Source organism: Neoarius graeffei, chromosome 8 (genome assembly GCF_027579695.1).
Source record: "Neoarius graeffei isolate fNeoGra1 chromosome 8, fNeoGra1.pri, whole genome shotgun sequence".
NCBI lineage: Eukaryota > Metazoa > Chordata > Actinopteri > Siluriformes > Ariidae > Neoarius > Neoarius graeffei.
This window is the reverse complement of record NC_083576.1, coordinates 83,366,077-83,387,592: the sequence shown is the minus strand read 5'-3', so window position 1 is coordinate 83,387,592 and position 21,516 is coordinate 83,366,077. Positions and strand designations below refer to the sequence as shown.

The following is a 21,516-nucleotide window of genomic DNA, read 5'->3' as shown; positions in this document are numbered from 1 at the left end:
AGTAAAACTCTTTTCACACTATAAGCAATGATATGATTTCGCTCCTCTGTGAATGTGCTGGTGTCGTTGGAGAGAATTATGAAAAGTAAAACTCTTGCCACACTGTGAGCAGTGATGAGGCTTCTCCCCTGTGTGAATGCGCTGGTGTTCTCGGAGATGACCCTTTTGAACAAAACTCTTTCCACACTGTGAGCAATGCAGGGTGTCTACACGTTTGTCCAAGTTAAATTTAAGACTTTTTAAGACTTTTTCATACCATGTTCCAAAAAAAATTAAGACCAAATCTAAAGTCACGCAAAAACGTACTCTTTTGAAAAAAAAAACCCTATATAATTTAATGTAACTTATTGTTCTTGTAAACATTCACCAGAAAACACTATTCTAGAAGTACTTCATTTCTTTTCCTTGACAGGCATTCACAAGCTCAGAACACAATATAAGGATAGGATAAACTTGTGAATCCAATGTAACATCTCATCTCATCTCATCATCTCTAGCCGCTTTATCCTGTTCTACAGGGTCGCAGGCAAGCTGGAGCCTATCCCAGCTGACTACGGGCGAAAGGCGGGGTACACCCTGGACAAGTCGCCAGGTCATCACAGGGCTGACACATAGACACAGACAACCATTCACACTCACATTCACACCTACGGTCAATTTAGAGTCACCAGTTAACCTAACCTGCATGTCTTTGGACTGTGGGGGAAACCGGAGCACCCGGAGGAAACCCACGCGGACACGGGGAGAACATGCAAACTCCGCACAGAAAGGCCCTCGCCAGCCACGGGGCTCGAACCCGGACCTTCTTGCTGTGAGGCAACAGCGCTAACCACTACACCACCGTGCCGCCCCATGTAACAATGTGAAAATGTGAATGAAGTCTCACACACAGAATCCAATGCAACAGTTTTTTTTTAATTATTATTTTCTCTGCTTGGGGAGTCACATTGTAAGCAGAATTGTTCAATTCCATCTTTGGTCAAACAACAATGCAGAAAACAGTTAAACAATGTGAATGCACATACACCTGAAACTTCGGCTCACTCACTTGAAAGGTATGCTCACTTGCACTTCTTAAAACACTTGGAACGATACCCACACACAAACAATACTATTTTCTCACATGCACGCAATAGAATATATTCTCTCTCTCTCTCTCTCACACACACACACACACACACACACACACACACAATATTCTCTTACATAAACAAGACAACACTCTTACTCATTGTACAGTACAATACTCACTGACAATGCAACTATGGCATTTTCCTAAGTTTTTCCGTTTCTTGATCCAGCTCACTCTCAAGGTCTTTCAGTTCAGCTACTTTTTCTTTGAAATGCTTTCTAAGAACGTTTGATTTTGTTATTAGCTGGGCCATGAGGGTTCCCGATTTCCCCTCTGCTTGTTCAGCAAGTTTGTCAGCTTCTTTGTCAAGACTGGTAGCCACTTCATTCAGTACCCTCCTCTTTTTTCGTAGTTCCTCAAGATGGTCCTCATCAGCCTTTCTTTTTTGTTTCTGTGCCATGCTCTCCTGCTTTTTCTTTTCATTTTCAAGGTGCAGACGGTACTGAGACCTAGCGGAGGCAGCTGCTCCCAGGAGCTCTTTTGTCAGTGGAACATTAAGAACCCCCCCAGAGACAGCGAAATAATCACAAATGATTCTCTGCGCCACTACTGCATCCTCCTGCAGGTTGTCAGCCTCTACCTCCTTATTAATAGAAAAGCCCCTCTCCACTGTTGCTTGCCCATGCGAGAGTAGCAGAAGTTTTCGACAGAAGCTCCAGAGCTCAGGCTAGGAGTTCATATGTCCATGCAGGAACACATCCAGCCTTGTTTTCATTGGTTCAAATTTAGAAAATGATTCTTCTTTTGCCTCCAATGTTAAACACGATTCAAATTGCTGGATAATCACATCACCTGATGAAAACAAATGCACACACACAAACATGGTAACAATTAATGTTAAGAAGAAAATACTGAATCGGAAACAGCCATCACTGTTGCAATGGGTGACTGAACAAATCCAATTTATAGTTACATCCAGTACAGATTTTAATATAGCTTTTGCTTAGTTAACTTTAGTACCGGCAGAGACACCTCCTGGCAGCTGGCCATCCTGCAGAAACTTCTGGACAAGGCGCTTCATCCTTTCCCTGGACATGTCAGGGTCAGAAAACATGTTTCTCGGGTCCAAAGACACCATTTGCCTCACAATAGAGTACTTCAAGGGACTCTTGGTCTGTAGTTTTTGGATTATTGTAGTCATGCAGTCCTGTCTAAATTCCAACTGCCTGCGTTCACTTATGCTGCTGTTGGGGCTACTCTGGAGTTCCTAACAGGAAGGGTGAAAAAAGCGATTTCCAGATTACTACAGTACCTTGGCCATCTCCCTGTCCGTGCCACAGTAGGCCTACATTTACATTATACTGGGTGTATGATTACGTAATTGTTACAATGTCAGATCACACATGCACCAAATGGTTTAGTTTGGAAGACGGTGAGCCGAAGGTTTTGAGCTTTGATTCAACAAAAGCTGGAGTTGGAATAAAAAAACAACTCCAACATTTATACACTGAGTGCAGAATTATTAGGCAAGTGAGTATTTTGACCACAACATCCTTTTAATGCATGTTGTCCCACTCCAAGCTGTTTAGGCTTGAAAGCCTACTACCAATTAAGTATATCAGGTGCTGTGCATCTGTGTAATGAGAGGGGGTGTGGTCTAATGACATCAACACCCTATATCAGGTGTGCATAATTATTAGGCAACCTCTTATCCTCTGGCAAAATGGGTCAGAAGAGAGATCTGATAGACTTTGAAAAGTATAAAATTGTGAGATGTCTTGCAGACGGATGCAGCACTCTTGAAATTGCGAAGATGTTGAAACGTGATCACCGAACAATCAAGCGTTTCATTGCAAATAGTCAACAGGGTCGAAAGAAGCGTGTGGGGAAAAAAAAGGCGCAAAATAACTGCACATGATCTGCAGAAAATCAAGCATGAAGCTAACAAGCAGCCATTAGCATCCAGTTCTGCCATATTCCAGAGTTGCAACATTCCTGGAGTGTCAAAGAGTACAAGGTGTGCAATACTGAGGGACATGGCCAAGGTAAGGAAGGCTGAAAAACGACCACCACTGAGTAAGGCACACAAGATAAAACGTCAAGACTGGGCCAAGAAATATCTTAAGACTGATTTTTCTAAGGTGCTGTGGTCTGATGAGATGAGAGTGACTCTTGATGGACCAGATGAATGGGCCTGTGGCTGGATCAGTAATGGGCACAGAGCTCCACTCCGACTCGGACGCCAGCAAGGTGGAGGTGGAGTACTGCTATGGGCTGGTATCATCAAAGACGAGCTTGTTGGACCTTTTCGAGTTGAGGATGGACTCAAACTCAACTCCCAGACCTACTGCCAGTTCCTGGAAGAAACCTTCAAGCAGTGGTATAGGAAAAAGTCAGCATCTTTCAAGAAGAACATGATTTTCATGCAGGATAATGCTCCATCTCATGCGTCCAAATACTCCACTGCGTGGCTAGCCAGTAAAGGTCTGAAAGGTGAAAAAAATAATGACATGGCCCCCTTGTTCACCTGACCTAAACCCCATAGAGAACCTGTGGTCCATTATAAAACGTGAGGTCTACAAAGAGGGAAAACAGTACACCTCTCTGAACAGTGTCTGGGAGGCCGTGGTTGCTGCTGCACACAATGTTGGTCGTGAACAGATAAAGAAATTGACAGAATCTATGGATGGAAGGCTTTTGAGTGTCCTCATGAAGAAGGGTGGCTATATTGGTCACTGATTTTGTTTTTGTTTTGTGTTTGAATGTCAGATATGTTTATTTGCAAATCTGGAGTTGTCATATCAGTGTACCTGGTGAAAATAAATAAGTGAAATAGCTACACATTTGGTTTTTATTAAGTTGCCTAATAATTCTGCACAGTGAAAGTTACCTGAACACATACATATTCTCCTAAAATGGCCAAAACTAAAAACACCCCACTCTAACTTCCATACATATTCAGCTTTGATATTTATGAGTCTTTTTGTTTGATTGAGAACATAGTTGTTGTTCAATAATAAAACTAATCCTCAAAAATACAACTTGCCTAATAATTCTGCACTCCGTGTAGATACTTCACTCCAAAAAAATTCAATAGTTGCTGCCCAAAATATCACTCTACATTTACTTTCTTTAACAAATAGATTTGTTAAATTCCTAATTACTTACCTTAAGGACTGTTTCTGCCCCCAGGCCAATGTCGACATTCTTCAGTGGAACCCTTGCTGTCCTGTCAGCGGGGTCCAGTTTGATTAGTTGAAGTGGAGTGATACCACTAAGGACTTCTGACTTGATGAACCTCTTCAGCAGGCTCTGAGAAGATTTACAATGTAATGCTTAAGTACACATCTTAACCCATAGGAGGTGTACACATCTTAACCCATAGGAGGAGACCATAGACACCATGTAATCTATTCATTACCTTGATGAGCAGAGTCAAATCTTGACCGATGAATGGCAATGCAGGTTCATCTGTTTGGTATTTTGTGAGAAACGGAGTGAAGGACCTGGAAATCGCCATGAAGAAATGTAACTTGGCCATGATAAGAGGGTCTTGCCTCGCCACAGAAAGACAATCATAGGATGATGTTCTAGGAGCCGGAAGCTTTTTCTGGGTGACTGCATCCACGTACATTTCTATGTGTGGTCATATTTCAATGGCTCGGTTCACCACTGGGAAGTTTTTGATCCAGCGTTGTCCACAGAATGGTAATGGAAAGACAGATGACTTTGTGAACGTGGTGAAGTCTTCCCTCCTTGCAGGGGTATTGTGGAACACTGTATGCAGTGCTTGAAGCACCTTATCCAACTGCCACATACTGAATCCACCTTTAAAGGCATTGTGAAGTGTATGCAGCCCACAGCTACCCACTACTATCAGCTGCGAACCTCCGTATGCCTCTGCATGTTCCTGCTGGAGCAGCTCAAAAAACTTCCAGTTTACATTTGGGCCATCCATGGACACCGATATCAAGTTTCTCAAGTCAAGGTCCTGCACACACTCCTGGGAAACGTAAAGAGGCATTAGGGACACAATGGTTTGGGTCAGACAAAAAGACTACAGTAGATTATTTCACAACCATTTAATTTAGCTCATTTTAGCAAGCTGAAGCTATTTTACACCGATGATAAATATAGCTAGCAATCTAGCTGGCTAACACAGGTTATGAAATACAAGTGGTAGCTGGTAGATGAAGCTAGATCACCTTAACAAGAATATTTATTTATTTATTGAAGGTGCATTGACTAATGCACCTTCATTTACATGACCTTACAGAACATGTATAAATGCACCAGATTTAGTCACTGACTAGTTTTCATGTGCAGTCCCTGGCAAGTTTATTAAATAGAAGACAAAGAGAATGCCATAAAAGAAAAAAAAATGAATATAAATGCAATGGATAATTCATATTTACATAGCCAAGGGCATAGACTAGGACAACAGCTTTGATTCTGGGCCATCCGAGTATAAAATGATTTAAATGGACGAATAATTTTATTCAAGTTGAACCAAAGATCATCAATTGAACGAACCATTAAGGCGTTGTAATGGAAATTTCTAATAAACACTTCAGAACGCTTAGCAGTTGTCTTTTCAGTCATTTATTATAGTAGATCATATAAAAGATATATAAAATAGGAAAGGAAAGGAAAGAGAAGAATAGAAGAAGACACCACTTCTGATGATGCCGAGAGTACGCACACTCTGAGTTATGTTTTAGTGGCTGTTATCTATTATACTCTAAAGACATTCGCTTACTGCTTGCATCTTCACGTGATTGGCTCAAGATTTTCTATGAAGCTTTGTTAAAGCGTGCAACTGGCATGCTCTGGTATGTGCAGGCAGATGTGTAGTTATGGAGAACTCAGGCACCCTGCTTATCACCAAGGCCACAGAAAAGCGATTACAGCATGTGGAAAAACATCTTTTCTCAGTAACTAAGCCACTTTAGCTCAACATACAGAAACACAGAGAATAATAATGTTCGTCCATTAAATTTCCCTCACATTCTCCCCCCTTTTTATCCTACAGGATAATAATTGTTAAAAGGAAAAGAACTGTACACAGTTTCAGTGATAAGAGTTCTCAGAGGGATTTGACTTAACACGTCATTGAGTGTACAGGGATAATGCTAAGGCTATTTTGTAAGACATAGACGTCTTAAATGAATGCTAGCAAGCCATATACATAGATCAGGAATAATAGAACAGGAAACAATCATGATGAAAGTGTTTTAAGTCAGGACTAGTTTCATGTCAACTGTGCTGATGTCATCGAACGGTGGGTTATAGTCGTCATGTGAGTTTGGAGGCCAGTCAGGCAAGTCATCGGAGTCTATTTTCACCATCTGGTAACCGATATTTGTCAGCTGCCTCTGAAACACAGACATACAACATTGACAGAAAACAGGGACCAAACATAGCATCACAATCACTAAGCCCAGGACCGGTATGGTGGATAGAATCAGAGTCTTCCATCCACTGAACTAACACAATCAGCCGTCTTCAACTCCTCCATGTTCATCTGCTCGTAATTGTTCAGCAACCTTGCGCATCTTGTTCAGTGCCTCAGTGATGTTACCGAGTTAACCCTTGCCCTTCTTGACGTGTATTGGTGCTCAGAGGGCGGGCACGCCCTATCAGCCCTCGTCCCACCTCACCGGGACTTGGAGGAAACTCGAAACCCTAAGGCTTATCTATCGGCTAGACACTGAAATACTCTCCCTATTGAGGGTGCGTGCGTGATTGATGTGATACTCGCGCTGTTCCATGTAGTGATGCCTTTCTTCCTCACAAGCTTTACCAGCATCCGGGTCACTTAGGCCTTCCTTTTCCTCCTGCTCAGCCGGTTCAGGAACCCTCCTGCAGTGGCTAGCGTGGATCCACGTCACTCTGCCTGTGACCTTCACTGCCGCTGGAGTCGTGAGCAGGACCTGGAATGGGCCATTCCACTGTGGCTTGTTCCACTTGGTTCGTCGGAAGTCCTTCACCACTATCCAATCCTCTGGTTGTAGATCCCTCAGCGAGTTTGGGAAGTGCTTCTTTTACCTGTTTGTGGATAAATTTCAAAGCAGAGGACAACGTTGCACAGTAATTCAACATTGCATCATCACACAGTGTGGTGTCCGGCAGTGTTCCTTGAGCTGGCCCTATCCCCGTGTTGGGTACTTGTCCAAACAGAATTTCAAAATGGGCTTAACCCATGTTTAGGCCTAGTTTGCATCCTCATTTGTGTGAGTACTACAGGGAGGACCTTTGTCCATCCTAGCCTGTTTCTGCACAAGCTTTGCTTAGTTTATTTTTAAGAGACCCATTTTCCCTCTCTACTGCTCCCGCACTGGCAGGATGGTAGGCACAATGTTGTTTCAGGTCTATCCCTAGGAATGCTCCTATTTTCTTTAGGGCAGCATTAACAAAGGGTTTTCCATTGTCACTTGAGATTTTGCTAGGTATACCCCACCTAGGAATTATATCTCTCAGGAGTGCTTTGGCTACCGTCTCTGAGTCTTGTTTAGCTGTGGGGAATACTTCAACCCATTTTGAAAACATGTCAACTATTACCAGGCAATATCTTTTCCCTTCACTAAGTGTCAGTTCAATAAAGTCCATTTGGAGGTGATCAAATGGTTTGTCTGATATTGGGTGTGCTGCTTGAGTTAGTCTGATACCTTGACCTGCATTATGTTGTGCACATATCAAGCATTGCTTGCAAAATTTCGCAGCATAATTTGAAAACCCCTTTGTGAACCATCTCTTTGTTACTTCTGCTACCATCCCCCCTTTTGACACATGGGTGAGCCCATGTGCCAATTTTGTATAGAAAGGGAACATGTATTTTGGTAGACAGGGACGGACCGAGGGACAAACCTAGACCAAGTCTGCAAAGATACAGCCTGCCTGTTTCCAGACTCGTCTCTCGTCCTGAGGGCAGTGCTCTGAAGGTCCGCTAGCTGTAAACAGGGGGTAGAAACCTGAGGAAAAGCAAGGTTAGAGGGTGAACTGGAAGTTAAGGCTGCACACTTTGCTGCCGCATCCGCCCTGGCATTCCCTTGAGACACAAGATCAGTATTGTTAGTATGGGCAGCACACTTGCACACAGCAATGGCTCTAGGGAGTAGAATAGCATCCAACAACTCAGAGACCAGTTTATGATGTGCAATGGGAGATCCTGTGCTAGTGAGAAAATTTCTGTGTTTCCAAATGGTGCCAAAATCGTGCACAACGCCAAATGCATACCTGCTGTCTGTAAAAATATTGACAGATTGCCCTGCAGCCAATTTGCATGCCTCGATAAGGGCACAGAGCTCTGCGGCCTGCGCCGACAGGTTTGAGGACAGACACGATGCCTTGAGGACCTCGTGGTCTGAGACTACGGCAAAACCTACTTTGTTCTTTCCCGTCTCTGGGTCTCTGGAGGCTGAACCATCCACATAGAGGACCATGTCTGGATTTTCCAAAGGGTCACTCTTTAAGTCTGCCCTGGGGGAACAAAAATCATTAGTGAGAGCAACACAGTCATGTGGCTCTCCATCGTCCTCTGTAGGGAGAAGAGAGGCAGGATTCAGAACAGTACAACGTTTCACAATGATGTTAGGCATATCAAGTATGACAGTGTTATACTTCAACCATCTCTGTGCTGACAAATGTGACGTCTTTTTCTCCAACAGAAGCAGGGAGACAGCATGTGGGACCAAAAGGGTGAGGTTAGAATACCCCACAATATTTCTGGAGGCAGTTACCGCCTTTTCAGCTGCAGCAACTGCATGCAGGCAAAGAGGAAGTCCAGCCGCCACTGGATCCAGCCTGCTGGAGAAGTAGGCTACAGGTCTCAACTGGAAAAACAGGAGTGCGCACTGGAGAGTCCTGGCAAGGGACAATTACATCTGCTTTCAGCAACAAATCAAAGACCGGTTTTATACCTGCGATTGCTTCTGGTTTGAGTGGGTAATGGGTCTGTCTAGGCCTGAAATCTGATTTGGGGGTGATCACCGCTGGTTCAGCATTCTTTATTAGGCCCACATCATGTTTACCCTTTGCCCAAACGGAATTTGGAACTCCCGCCAATTTGGGGTGCACCTCTGCTGGAGTTATGCCTGTGGAAACAGAGACAAACAGGCCACTATGGCCGGGGTCCCCAGGACCCTGTTCATCAGTGGCTAATATTACGCTGCGCTTAACATACACACACATAGCATGACTTTGTTTGTAGACCCCAAGCTTTTGGCAAAACAACACACTAGGGTCCTCTGTTTGGGACCACTCATTGCCATTGGCTGCGCACTTCTTGACCCACTTCCCCACGTCTTTCCAATGGGCGGCTCGTGGCCTTGCTAATGAGACATGGGATATAGAATTAATGATGTCTAAGAAATCATGTTGGCAGCAGCCGACCTCAAAGTCCTCTGACACGAGGCCGCGTATAACATGTTTGAGAACACTGCGATGAACATTGATGCAGCTGTTTGGACAATGAGTAAAATGGACCTGCACAGCGCAATAATGTTTAGACCAATATGTAGTTTTGAGGGTCAATCTTTCATGTACATGAGGGGTCTGCAAACCAAGTCTTTTCAAACTCCACATCTTGACCTTGGTGAACATGTGCTGTACAATGTAAATCTTCCTCTTTCATATAATCTGTGCCAATTGATGAGGTGTTCAAGTGTGCGAGCTGTACAAGGTGTTTTGGAGTTTGTGTGAGTTGATCTGAGCAGAGCCGCCAGACATACACATACAGAGGGCTTCCAAACCCATACTGCACACCGCACATTTCACTTACTTCAATAGTTAGTCCATCTGGAGTGGACGTGAGATTTACTCCTAATTTGCACATTAAATCACGTGCTAACAAATTTACTGGACATGCATGTGAGATGAGGAATGAGTGGGACATAACTATTCCTCCCTCGCTTTTACACGGGAGGTTGACTGAGAAAGTTTTGGTTACAGGTCGTCCTGAGATGCCCATCGTCTGAATAGAATTTGAGCTGAGCGGTGGGTCTACTGGAAGTGCCCCATGTTGTATCACTGAGTGTCCTGCTCCAGAATCTACTAAAAAGGTTAACACATGCCCACATACAGTGAGGGGCATACAAGGGAGTTTAGAAAAGGGAGTAGTTATGTATTTTAACAAACTTAATGCAACTTCAGGTGTATCTATTTGGACTGGTGTATCCGGCGTTTCTGTGTAGTCTTGCTGTTGCATGCAGGTGCTGCTACTAATGTGTTTAACATTATGTGAATGCTCCTGTCTATGTGTATCATCAGGTGTGTGTGTGTGTGTGTTACCTCCCCTGTTCTCTGTGCGGGGCCCGTTCCCGGAGTCCACCCATCAGTCTGCTTTTCTGTACTCCTCACAGGGCCTCTGGCTGCTACTGTGGAGACAATTTCGAGCAATGTGTCCCTTCTGATTGCAGTTGTAGCAGGTTGCGCCTTTTATCCAGGACGAGCTACCCCAGGTCGTCCTGTCTTGGCCCCTACCTTGACCTCTTCCTCTAGGTCCAGGCTGAGCAGTCTGGAGAATAGTGAGAGTGGCAGTGTGTAGGTCTTGGTCTCTTTGTGTTGACTTTGTCTTCTCCTTTCCTTTCAGCAGCTTTTCTGCATGCACAGTGTACTGCTCGATCTTGGTGAGGCTCAGGAGTGCCCTCCACTGCAGCCAGGTTCACAGGCCTGGTCAGGTCACTGTGTTTTTTTTTTTCTCATGCGCAGCGGTGAGACAGACGAGAAATGCTGACACACCTTCTCCATCTTCTTGCTTACACATACTGATCTTAGTAATGTCTATGTTCAAGGGAAACGCACTGTCCAGACAAGCACAGAGAGCAGTGAGGGTATTTCTGTACTCACGATTACCATCCGCTGGTCAGCTTCTGGCCACTCTTTGGAAACCTTGTTCCAATCTATACCCATCTTGATCATGAGTAGGCGACGAAGCTCATGGGTGGTTGGTCGGAATTCTCTGCAAAATATCAACAGCTCATTACCAAATCTCTTTCCTCCTACCTCTCTCACGTTGGGAAGAGAAGCCATGCTTTCCTTCATGTCAGCTGTCGTCCAGGGTCTGTGGACTAAGAGCACGCCGTCAGCTCCAGCCACTTCCATCATTGGAAGATGAAGGACTTCAGACTTTAGATTATGGCCTTGTGGACCCACTGGTGAGCACGTGGTCAGGTCCAGGAGAGTGTCTTTTCCATCGCCATATGCAAGACCAGATCTCGTGTGTGATGGAGAAGCGCCGAGAGGCGCTGATGCTGGAGGCGGCTGGTAGGCTGGGAGAGATTCCAGAGGCTCAGTTTTGTTTTGTTTCTTCTTTCCATGCAGAAAACGCCCTCCAGTCCCCTAAGAACTTAACATTATCTGCAGACTCTTCTTTTTCCTTCTGTTTCAACTTTTCTTCTAACTGTCCTATCTGCCTGGGACTAAAACTGCCCTTCTCAGGGAATCCTAAGTCCTTTACCCATATGTCAAACTGTGCCAAATAATCCTCGCCATACGAGGTTTTCATAAACTGGATGTTTGGGCTGTCATAGGAACATCCAATTCTTATTATAGCACATGTAGCTTCACACTTACTTGCTTTTTTCTTTTCTTAACTTACTGTTTCTGTTCCTCATTGTACACTGTTATATCAATAGGTTATGACAACAATGGCTGAGTTTTTATTAGGCTCACAAGAAGAACAAGTTGGACTATGTCCAAAAATGCGACACAATAATCCTTTAGGTGTGTTCTTATTAGTAAACAATTTATCTGACATTTGCCTTAAACTAAAGTAGGTGTCATTTAGCACAACAACCTCAAAGACAACTCACGCATGTGTACAAAATCTGTTTCTCTGTTTCAGAATTTGGAGGAGGACAGTACTCTGTTAATTCATCAATATTTTGCATGCACACCGGTGTGTCTTTGTGACTTCGTGATCGAACCTCTCTATCCTGTTCCTCCAACGGGCCAGTTGTTCACACAGAACAAAGGGAGCAAGATTCAATTCTTTCCAGTTACGAATCGCTGAACGCGAGTCCGTCGAGACACGCACCCGTACTTCCTTCGCTCAAGTAGGTGAGCCATTACCCAGTCGTCACTTGGGTGGATAATTCTCTTACACAACCCAATAAACTACTTGCAGTTTATTGTCTCAAAATTGTGTTTTATCCGTTTTCTGCAAACATATTGATGGCATCACAGCTTAGCAGTCCTCCTGGGCTCGGACAAACTTCTGTCCATCTCTTATATCAGTCTTCCTTGACTGGGACAATCTCTGTCCATCTCTTATATCATTCTTTAAATACTAGGACAAATCTCTGTCCATTTCTTGTATCATTCTTTAAATACTGTTTCCACTAATTTCTTTACACAAGAATGCAAAGTTATCACTTACTGGTTCGGTGAGCCCTGACGGTCTGGTCTCTCGTCCGAGTTCTCAGCTCCGCACCGTAGCCTTGGGAGTGTTCCGTCATCCGAGGATCAGACGCGTAGGGCCCACCCAGGGACGCCAAATTGTAATGGAAATTTCTAATAAACACTTCAGAACGCTTAGCAGTTGTCTTTTCAGTCATTTATTATAGTAGATCATATAAAAGATATATAAATTAGGAAAGGAAAGGAAAAAAAAGAATAGAAGAAGACACCACTTCTGATGATGCCGAGAGTACGCGCACTCAGTTGTGTTTTAGTGGCTGTTATCTATTATACTCTAAAGGCATTCGCTTACTGCTTGCATCTTCACGTGATTGGCTCAAGATTTTCTATGAAGCTTTGTTAAAGCGTGCACCTGGTGTGCTCTGGTATGTGCAGGCGGATGTGTAGTTATGGAGAACTCAGGCACCCTGCTTATCACCAAGGCCACAGAAAAGCGATTACAGCATGTGGAAAAACATCTCTTCTCAGTAACTAAGCCACTTTAGCTCAACATACAGAAACACAGAGAATAATAATGTTCGTCCATTAAATTTCCCTCACAACGTCAAGGACATTCGGAGCTATTGGACTGTGTTCCGATTCATTATGCGCCAGTAGGTGACGCCAACGCTCAATGCATACGATACATGGGGTGTTTACATGTAGCTGCTAGAACGACTTTGCTATGGTTCTAAACGTTCTGTGATTATGGCCAACATGCATTTTGTGACAAATCATCCTTTTAGCACACAGACACATCAACATAGTACAAATATCATGTATTGTGGCTTTAAACAACACTGTAACTACATCACTATTTTATAAGTAGCCTAGCCCCAGCCAAGACACTATCTAGCTATTCCAATTGCTAATAAACAGACATAAAGCAAACTTACTTTGAAGTGGTGAAGTAGGTCCTGAGCAGTGGCATGTCCTAAGAACTGCGAACCATAAAATCTTGACTGGACATGGTCATTCTGCCAGAAACGTACATGCAGGTCAAGTTGCTTGGTCGTTGTAGTGTGGTTTAAGCTTTCATCGAACATGATGATAAACTTGCCGCTGGAGTTGACTTCTGTTATTAGCTGTTTTTTGAAATATGGGGCCAGACCAAATGCTGCCACATATCGTGTTTTATCCTTTCCACAGGTAAATGACTGGGCCAGTGCTGAATCGGGAAACATCGCCTTAAACACGTTGTCAATTCCGTCATTGGATCTATATGAATGGTGGCCAGTGATAGTCCTGAGTACCCAGATCACTTCTTCCCTCAGTGTCGGAGTAGATCCACACATTGTTCGAATGTCGGACGATGGTAGCCTCGCAGATCTATCCTCTTCTCCACGACCGTTAGTGGTGGCAGCGCTGAAGTCGGATATTTGAGGCTGATGCTCGCGGCCTTTAGCAAAAGCAACGTGCTTGGCGCTCTTCATATGAGAGTCCACCGCTCTTATCCCCATTGTGCCCAACTTAAAAGTCTTACAGCATGCTACACAGTATGCCTCGTTGGCATCTTTGGGTACAGCTTTCAGCCACCACGAGTATTTTGCATCTTGCAGCCAGTTATCATTAAATTTACATTTACCCATTGTGGCTCGGACTACCCTCCATCAACAGATCAGGCTCCGAGTGGATTCGGAGCCTGCGTGGTATAACTGTGAGCATCAAAAACGATTAAACTTTTTCCCCATCCAAAAGTGTACCACTTTTTAACTATATGACTGAGTAAAATCTCCATAAATTTAAGATTGAAAATTTAAGACAATAAGATTTTTTAATGGCCTTATTTTAGGAAAATTAAATTTAAGACTTAAGACTTTTTAAGGACCCGCGGCCACCCTGGCAATGATACGGCTTCTCTCCTGCGTGAATGCACTGGTGTCGTAGGAGAGTACTATGATGAGTAAAACTCATTCCACATTGTGAACAGTGATGTGGCTTCTCCTGTGTGAATGCGCTGGTGTTCTTGGAGATGAACCTTTTGATTAAAACTCTTTCCACACTGGGAGCAGTGATGTGGCTTCTCTCCTGTGTGAATGCGTTGGTGTTGTTTGAGATTACTCTTTTGAGTAAAACCCTTTCCACACCGTGAGCACTGATACGGCTTCTCTCCTGTGTGAATGCGTTGGTGTTGTTTGAGATCACTCTTTTGATTAAAACTCTTTCCACACTGGGAGCAGTGATGTGGCTTCTCTCCTGTGTGAATGCGTTGGTGTTGTTTGAGATTACTCTTTTGAGTAAAACCCTTTCCACACCGTGAGCACTGATACGGCTTCTCTCCTGTATGAATGCGTTGGTGTTGTTTGAGATCACTCTTTTGAGTAAAACCCTTTCCACACCATGAGCACTGATACGGCTTCTCTGTGTGAATGCGCTGGTGTCGTCGGAGAGTACTATGATGAGTAAAACCCTTTCCACACCGTGAGCAATGATACGGCTTCTCTCCGGTGTGAATGCGCTGGTGTTGTAGGAGAGCACTCTTTTGAGTGAAAAGCTTTCCACACCGTGAGCACTGATACGGCTTCTCTCCTGTGTGAATGCGTTGGTGTTGTTTGAGATCACACTTTTGAGTAAAACCCTTTCCACACCGTGAGCACTGATACGGCTTCTCTCCTGTGTGAATCCGCTGGTGTCGTAGGAGATTACTATGATGAATAAAATCCTTTCCACACTGTGAACAGTGATGTGGCGTCTCCCCTGTGTGAATGCGCTGGTGGTCTCGGAGATGACCCTTTTGAATAAAACTCTTTCCACACTGTGAGCAGTGATACGGCTTCTCTCCTGTGTGAATGTGTTGGTGTTGTTTGAGATTACTCTTTTGAGTGAAAAGCTTTCCACACTGTGAGCAGTGATACGGCTTCTCTCCTGTGTGAATGTGTTGGTGTTGTTTTAGATTACTCTTTTGAGTGAAAAGCTTTCCACACTGTGAGCAATGATACGGCTTCTCTCCTGTGTGAATGCGCTGGTGTTGTAGGAGAGCACTCTGATGAGTAAAACTCATTCCACACTGTGAACAGTGATGTGGCTTCTCCCTTGTTTGAATGCATTGGTGCTGTTTGAGATCATTCTTTTCAGTCAAAAGCTTTCCACACTGTGAGCACTGATACGGCTTCTCTCCTGTGTAAATGCGCTGGTGTCGTAGGAGAGTACCATGAAGAGTAAAACTCTTTCCACACTGTGAGCAATGATACGGTTTCTCTCCTGTGTGAATGCGCTGGTGTTGTAGGAGAGTACCATGAAGAGTAAAACTCTTTCCACACTGTGAGCAACGATACGGCTTCTCTCCTGTGTGAACGCGCTGGTGTTGTAGGAGAGCACTCTGATGAATAAAACTCTTTCCACACTGTGAACAGTGATGTGGCTTTGCCCCTGTGTGAATGCGCTGGTGTCGTAGGAGACTACTCTTTTGAGTAAAACTCTTTCTACACCATGAGCACTGATACGGCTTCTCTCCTGTGTGAATCCGCTGGTGTTGTAGGAGAGCACTCTGATGAATAAAACTCTTTCCACACTGTGAACAGTGATGTGGCTTCTCCCTTGTGTGAATGCGTTGGTGTTTTTTGAAATAACTCTTTTGATTGAAAAGCTTTCCACACTGTGAGCACTGATACGGCTTCTCTTCTGTGTGAATGCGCTGGTGTCGTAGGAGAGTACCATGAAGAGTAAAACTCTTTCCACACTGTGAGCAATGATACGGCTTCTCTCCTGTGTGAATGCGCTGGTGTTGTAGGAGAGTACCATGAAGAGTAAAACTCTTTCCACACTGTGAGCAATGATACGGCTTCTCTCCTGTGTGAACGCGCTGATGTTGTAGGAGAGCACTCTGATGAATAAAACTCTTTCCACACTGTGAACAGTGATGTGGCTTCTCCCCTGTGTGAATGCGCTGGTGTCGTAGGAGACTACTCTTTTGAGTAAAACTCTTTCCACACCATGAGCACTGATACGGCTTCTCTCCTGTGTGAATGCGCTGGTGTCGTAGGAGAGTACCATGATGAGTAAAACTCTTTCCACACTGTGAGTAGTGATATGGCTTCTCTCCTGTGTGAACTTGTTCATGTTGTTGGAGAGCACTCTGATGACCAAAATTTGTCCCACGTTCTGAGCAATGGTGAATTTCCTTTTGCTCATCATTGTTAGAATTGTCAGAAGTGAGAGTATCAGATGATGTTGGCTGACTACTGGAGCCTTTGGAAGGTAGGTGAAGATCATGTTTATTATCTCCCGATTTGCATGGTTTCAAATACTCTTCATCGTGGCATCTCTGGATGTTTGTGTCTAGGTAAATTTGGGATGCAGAAGAAAAATGTCATGCTGTGCAGGAAAAGAATTGTAACACAGAGTTAAAAATATCAAAGTGAACATGAAATGCAACTAGATTATAAAATCTAACAACAATATCCCGATGTCAAGGAATGTTTGCGTTTAAGTAACAACATTTAGGATTCTTTTTTTTAGATTTTTTTTGGGCTTTTCCACCTTTATTGGATAGGACAGTGTAGAGACAGGAAATGAGCAGGAGAGAGAGAAGGGGAGGGATTGGGAAATGAATCAAACCCGGGTCCCCGGATTTATGGCATGGCGCCTTATCCAACTGAGCCACGACTGCCATACCAACAAGCCTGTCTCTTTGGTGTTCTGACAGGTTTGGCACCCTGTAGACCTGGGTTCAAGGCTGGGTGAGGTGACTACTCTCTCACTTCGCAGAAGTGGGATGGCTTGCTGTGAGACCATTGAAGGTGTTCCCTGTGTGTGAGCCATATGAGGGACCCCCCAGGATAGGTGACCCCTATGCGAGGGATCCCAGAGATGGGTGAAACACGAGTGTGTGAGGCACCCTGGTATGGGAGAATTACGGCTGGGGGATGTATGAGGGATACCTGCCTGTATGCCTGCGTACGTGAAGTGCACGGGTGTGCCTCCCGAAGGGGAGCGCAGTGTGATGGAGTGCCCATCACTACAGTTGAGTATGTGCTCTGACTGCCATACCAACGAGCCTGGGTCTTAAGTGTTGTGGTCAGGGCACAGGTTTGGCACCCCGTAGACCTGGGTTCAATGCTGGGTGGGGTGACTGCTCTCTCGCAACGCTACAGAGCCTAAGGCTTGGGGAGGACATTAACCTCCCATGGAGCAGAACGGCAAAAGCTCACTTGATCTTGATTTAATATGAGTACCGACTGTGAAAGCAGGGCCTCGCGATCCTTCTGGCTTTTTGGGTTTTAAGCAGGTGGTGTCAGAAAGGTTACCACAGGGATAACTGGCTTGTGGCGACCAAGCGTTCATAGCGACGTCGCTTTTTGATCCGTCGATGTCGGCTCTTCCTATCATTGTGAAGCAGAATTCACCAAGCATTGGATTGTTCACCTACTAACAGGGAACGTGAGCTAGGTTTAGACCGTCGTGAGACAGGTTAGTTTTACCCTACTGATGTGTTGTTGCAATCGTAATCCTGCTCAGTATGAGAGGAACCGCAGGTTCAGACATTTGGTGCATGTGCTTGGCTGAGGAGCCAGTGACGTGAAGCTACCATCTGCGGGATGAACCAAACGCCAGGTTAAGGCGTCCGACGCTGACACTCATTCGACCCCATAAAAGGTGTTGGTTGATACTGACAGCAGGACGGTGGCGATGGAAGTCGGAATCTGCTAAGGAGTGCGTAACAACGCCTGTAGTCAACTGGGATAGGCTCCAGCTTGCCTGCGACCCTGTAGAACAGGATAAAGAGGCTAGAGATAATGAGATGAGCACCCTTCCCAGGACTGAGGGAGGGACACAGGGATGGAAGGAAATCACCACAACATAATCCCCCTTCGGGCCTTTCATCAGCGGGGCATAAAACCCACACCACTCGTTTCCCTATTTGAGCATGCTGACACTGCTGCCATTTCTGGAGCTACACATTTTTCCAGTGGCATTTTTGTAGACTTTAAAGTTAAATTTTATTTAAACGTATTGCCAACACCCACTTCAGGAGTAAACCAGAATACACTCATGCCAGTCCACTGCAGAGCATCATGCACCCACACATGAACAAACTCGTTCACACCTAGTGGTAATTTAAGCATAGCCTATTTGCCCATATCTGAAGAAAACCAGTGGCCCCAGAGGAAATCTACACAGACACGGGGAGAATGTGCAAATCTCAACACAGACAATAACCTGAGCTCAGGATCAAATCCACAACCCTGGACCTATGAGGCCATGCACCACCGGGTTTCCCCTAAATCCGTATACAGATATTTGGATACCTGACCATCACACCAATAAATGCTTCTTGAGCATCTCATTCCAGATTCATTCCTCTTTGCTCTTCAACTAAGGTCCACTATTCTGGGTGTACTTTCCACTCGAGCATTCATGAGGTCAGGCACTAATGTTGGGTGAGGAGGCCTGGGGTTCAGTTGGCGTTTCACATCATCCCAAAGGTGTTCCGTGAGTTCGAGGTCAGGGTTCTGTGCAGGACACTAGAATTCTTCCACTCCAACCTTAATACACCATGTCTTCATGGAGCTTGCTTTGTGCACAGGGACACTGTCATGCTGGAACAGGTTCTGGCTTCTTACTTCCAGTGAAGAGAATTTGTAAAGTAACAGCATGCAAAGACATTCAATTGTGTGCTTCCAACTTTGTAATAACAGTTTGGAGAAGAACCACACATGGGTGTGATGGTCAGGGGTGCACAAACTTTAGCCATATATTGTAAAGAATCACATCCATGGAGCTTGAAACAAGTGTTATTCTGGAGCGAATGTGGGGTAACTATTTAAATGTATGTATTTAAATATTTTTTTTTTGTTTTCCTCACTCTTACGTATGATATTAAACTCTCTATAAACATAAAAACCATGCAAGTTAATTTAGTCATAATTTGGTGATTAAATTATCTGAAACAGAGGCTACATTCCACATAATTATATTTGGAATGTTAATTAATTAACATGGATTAATTAATTAATTATATTTGGAATGTTAATTAATTAATGTTAATTAATACCCACTATTATACTTTCAATGCACTAGATACTGTGTCAGGCAGAATAATCAGTGAGAGCGTTACTGAGCTCCTGATCTCGTACAGAGGCAGTCTTTATTGTCAGGATCTTCCTCTTTAATGGAGAGAACTTCAGGTGGGTTTTCGAGGTCGTGTCCATGGTTATAGATGTTCAACTCCAGTGTCTCTTCTTTCTTCACACAGACTCCTGACACTTCGGATGTCCCTCCATCTGAAATCTCAATTTTCACGTCTTCATACAGCTAAAGATCAAACAAGAATAACACTTATTCAGAAAAGACTTCAGATTTCCTTTCTCATTAAGCTACAGTCACACTACAGCTTGCAATGCTTTGCAATGAGTTATAGATGAAAACGAGGCATTTTGGTTTGACGATGTACAGGTGAACTAAAAGTTGTGGTCACACAGCAGGTGGACACTTGACTGTCACGCCTTCGAGCACTTGAGTCTGGTGTAGCTCGAGTAGCCACGCACGCTCACGGAGTGCATTGTGCGCGATCGTATGACCCAGTCGTCATGAGAAACACCTGATACTGATTTGAGTGCAAATCAGCATGTGCATATAAGGACGCTGTTTTCACAGAGACTTTCGAAAGTATTAACATCACTGTCATGTTTGTTTCTAGCCGTGATTAAGACTCTGGTTAAATACTCTGCTTTCTGTTTTGGTTTCATTTGTGTTTTGTTGCTCTAACCTTGCCTCTCATTTTGTTTTTGTAAATATCACTGTAGCGCGGATCGAGTGTGGGTGGAGCACAGAGGACGACAGGACAACGCGTGAGATGCAGAGGGGGCTTTTATTAAACAACTTTTCAGTCTAATCGCCCGCTTCTCGTATGCGGTATAACACATAAACACACACACACTCTGTAATCTCGTCCCGGGTTGCGCCCCCTCTCCTCTCTCTCTGCCTCCTTAAATAGGGAACGGTTACTGGGAAAACACACACAAACACAGGTTAATTACAGTCAGGTGTAGCGATTCTGCCACTCACATTCCCTGGCTCCACCCTCCTGTCACAGACCGGCGCTTGACCACGCCCCCGCTGCCACATACCCCCACCGCCCGACTCAGGCCGGGCACCCATCCGGCCCGCAGCCGACTCCCCACCCCCTTGATGGGAGAGGAAGTCCGCCACGACCATCTGCGCCCCCGGCCTGTGGACCACCTTGAAGTTGAAGGGTTGGAGTGCCAGATACCAACAGGTGATCCGCGCGTTGGCATCCTTCATGCGGTGGAGCCACTGGAGGGGCGTGTGGTCCGAACAGAGGGTGAAAGAGCGCCCCAGCAGGTAGTAACGGAGGGCGAGGACCGCCCACTTGATCGCCAAGCACTCCTTCTCAATTGTGCTGTAGCGCCCCTCACGCACTGACAGCTTCCGGCTGATGTATAGGACTGGGCGGTCCTCCCCCTCCACCTGCTGGGACAAAACGGCCCCCAGCCCTCTGTCCGACGCATCGGTCTGTAACAGAAAAGGGAGAGAGAAGTCAGGGGAGTGTAAAAGTGGCCCCCCACACAGTGCAGCCTTTACCTCAGAGAAAGCCTGCTGGCACTGCTCCATCCACTGGACCGGATCTGGCACCCCCTTTTTAGTGAGGTCAGTCAGCGGGCTGGTGACGTCCGAATAATTAGGTATAAACCTACGATAGTAGCCAGCCCCAGGAACTGTCTCACCCCCTTTTTGGTCTTGGGCCTCGGGCAGGCCGCAATCGCTGCTGTCTTATTAATTTGGGGACGCACCTGCCCGTTGCCCAAGTGGAAGCCCAGATACCATACTTCCACCCGCCCAATCGCACACTTCTTCAGGTTGGCAGTGAGTCCCGCCCGCCTCAGCGACCTAAGGACGGCCCTCAGGTGTTGTAGGTGCCGCTGCCAATCATTACTATAAATGATGATATCGTCTAAGTAAGCGGCCGCATAGGTGGCGTGGGGCCGGAGGACCCGGTCCATCAGCCGCTGAAACATAGCGGGCACCCCAAACAGCCCAAACGGAAGTGTGACGAACTGGTGTAAGCCGAACGGTGTGGAAAAGGC

The 21,516-nt window shown here is 45.1% G+C and overlaps 1 pseudogene; it reads right to left on the bottom strand.

Annotated features, from left to right (window-relative positions):
- Window positions 1–894: 894 nt before the first annotated feature.
- LOC132890966 (zinc finger protein 850-like) overlaps window positions 895–21,516 on the bottom strand; it is a 35,567-nt pseudogene continuing 14,945 nt past the window's right edge.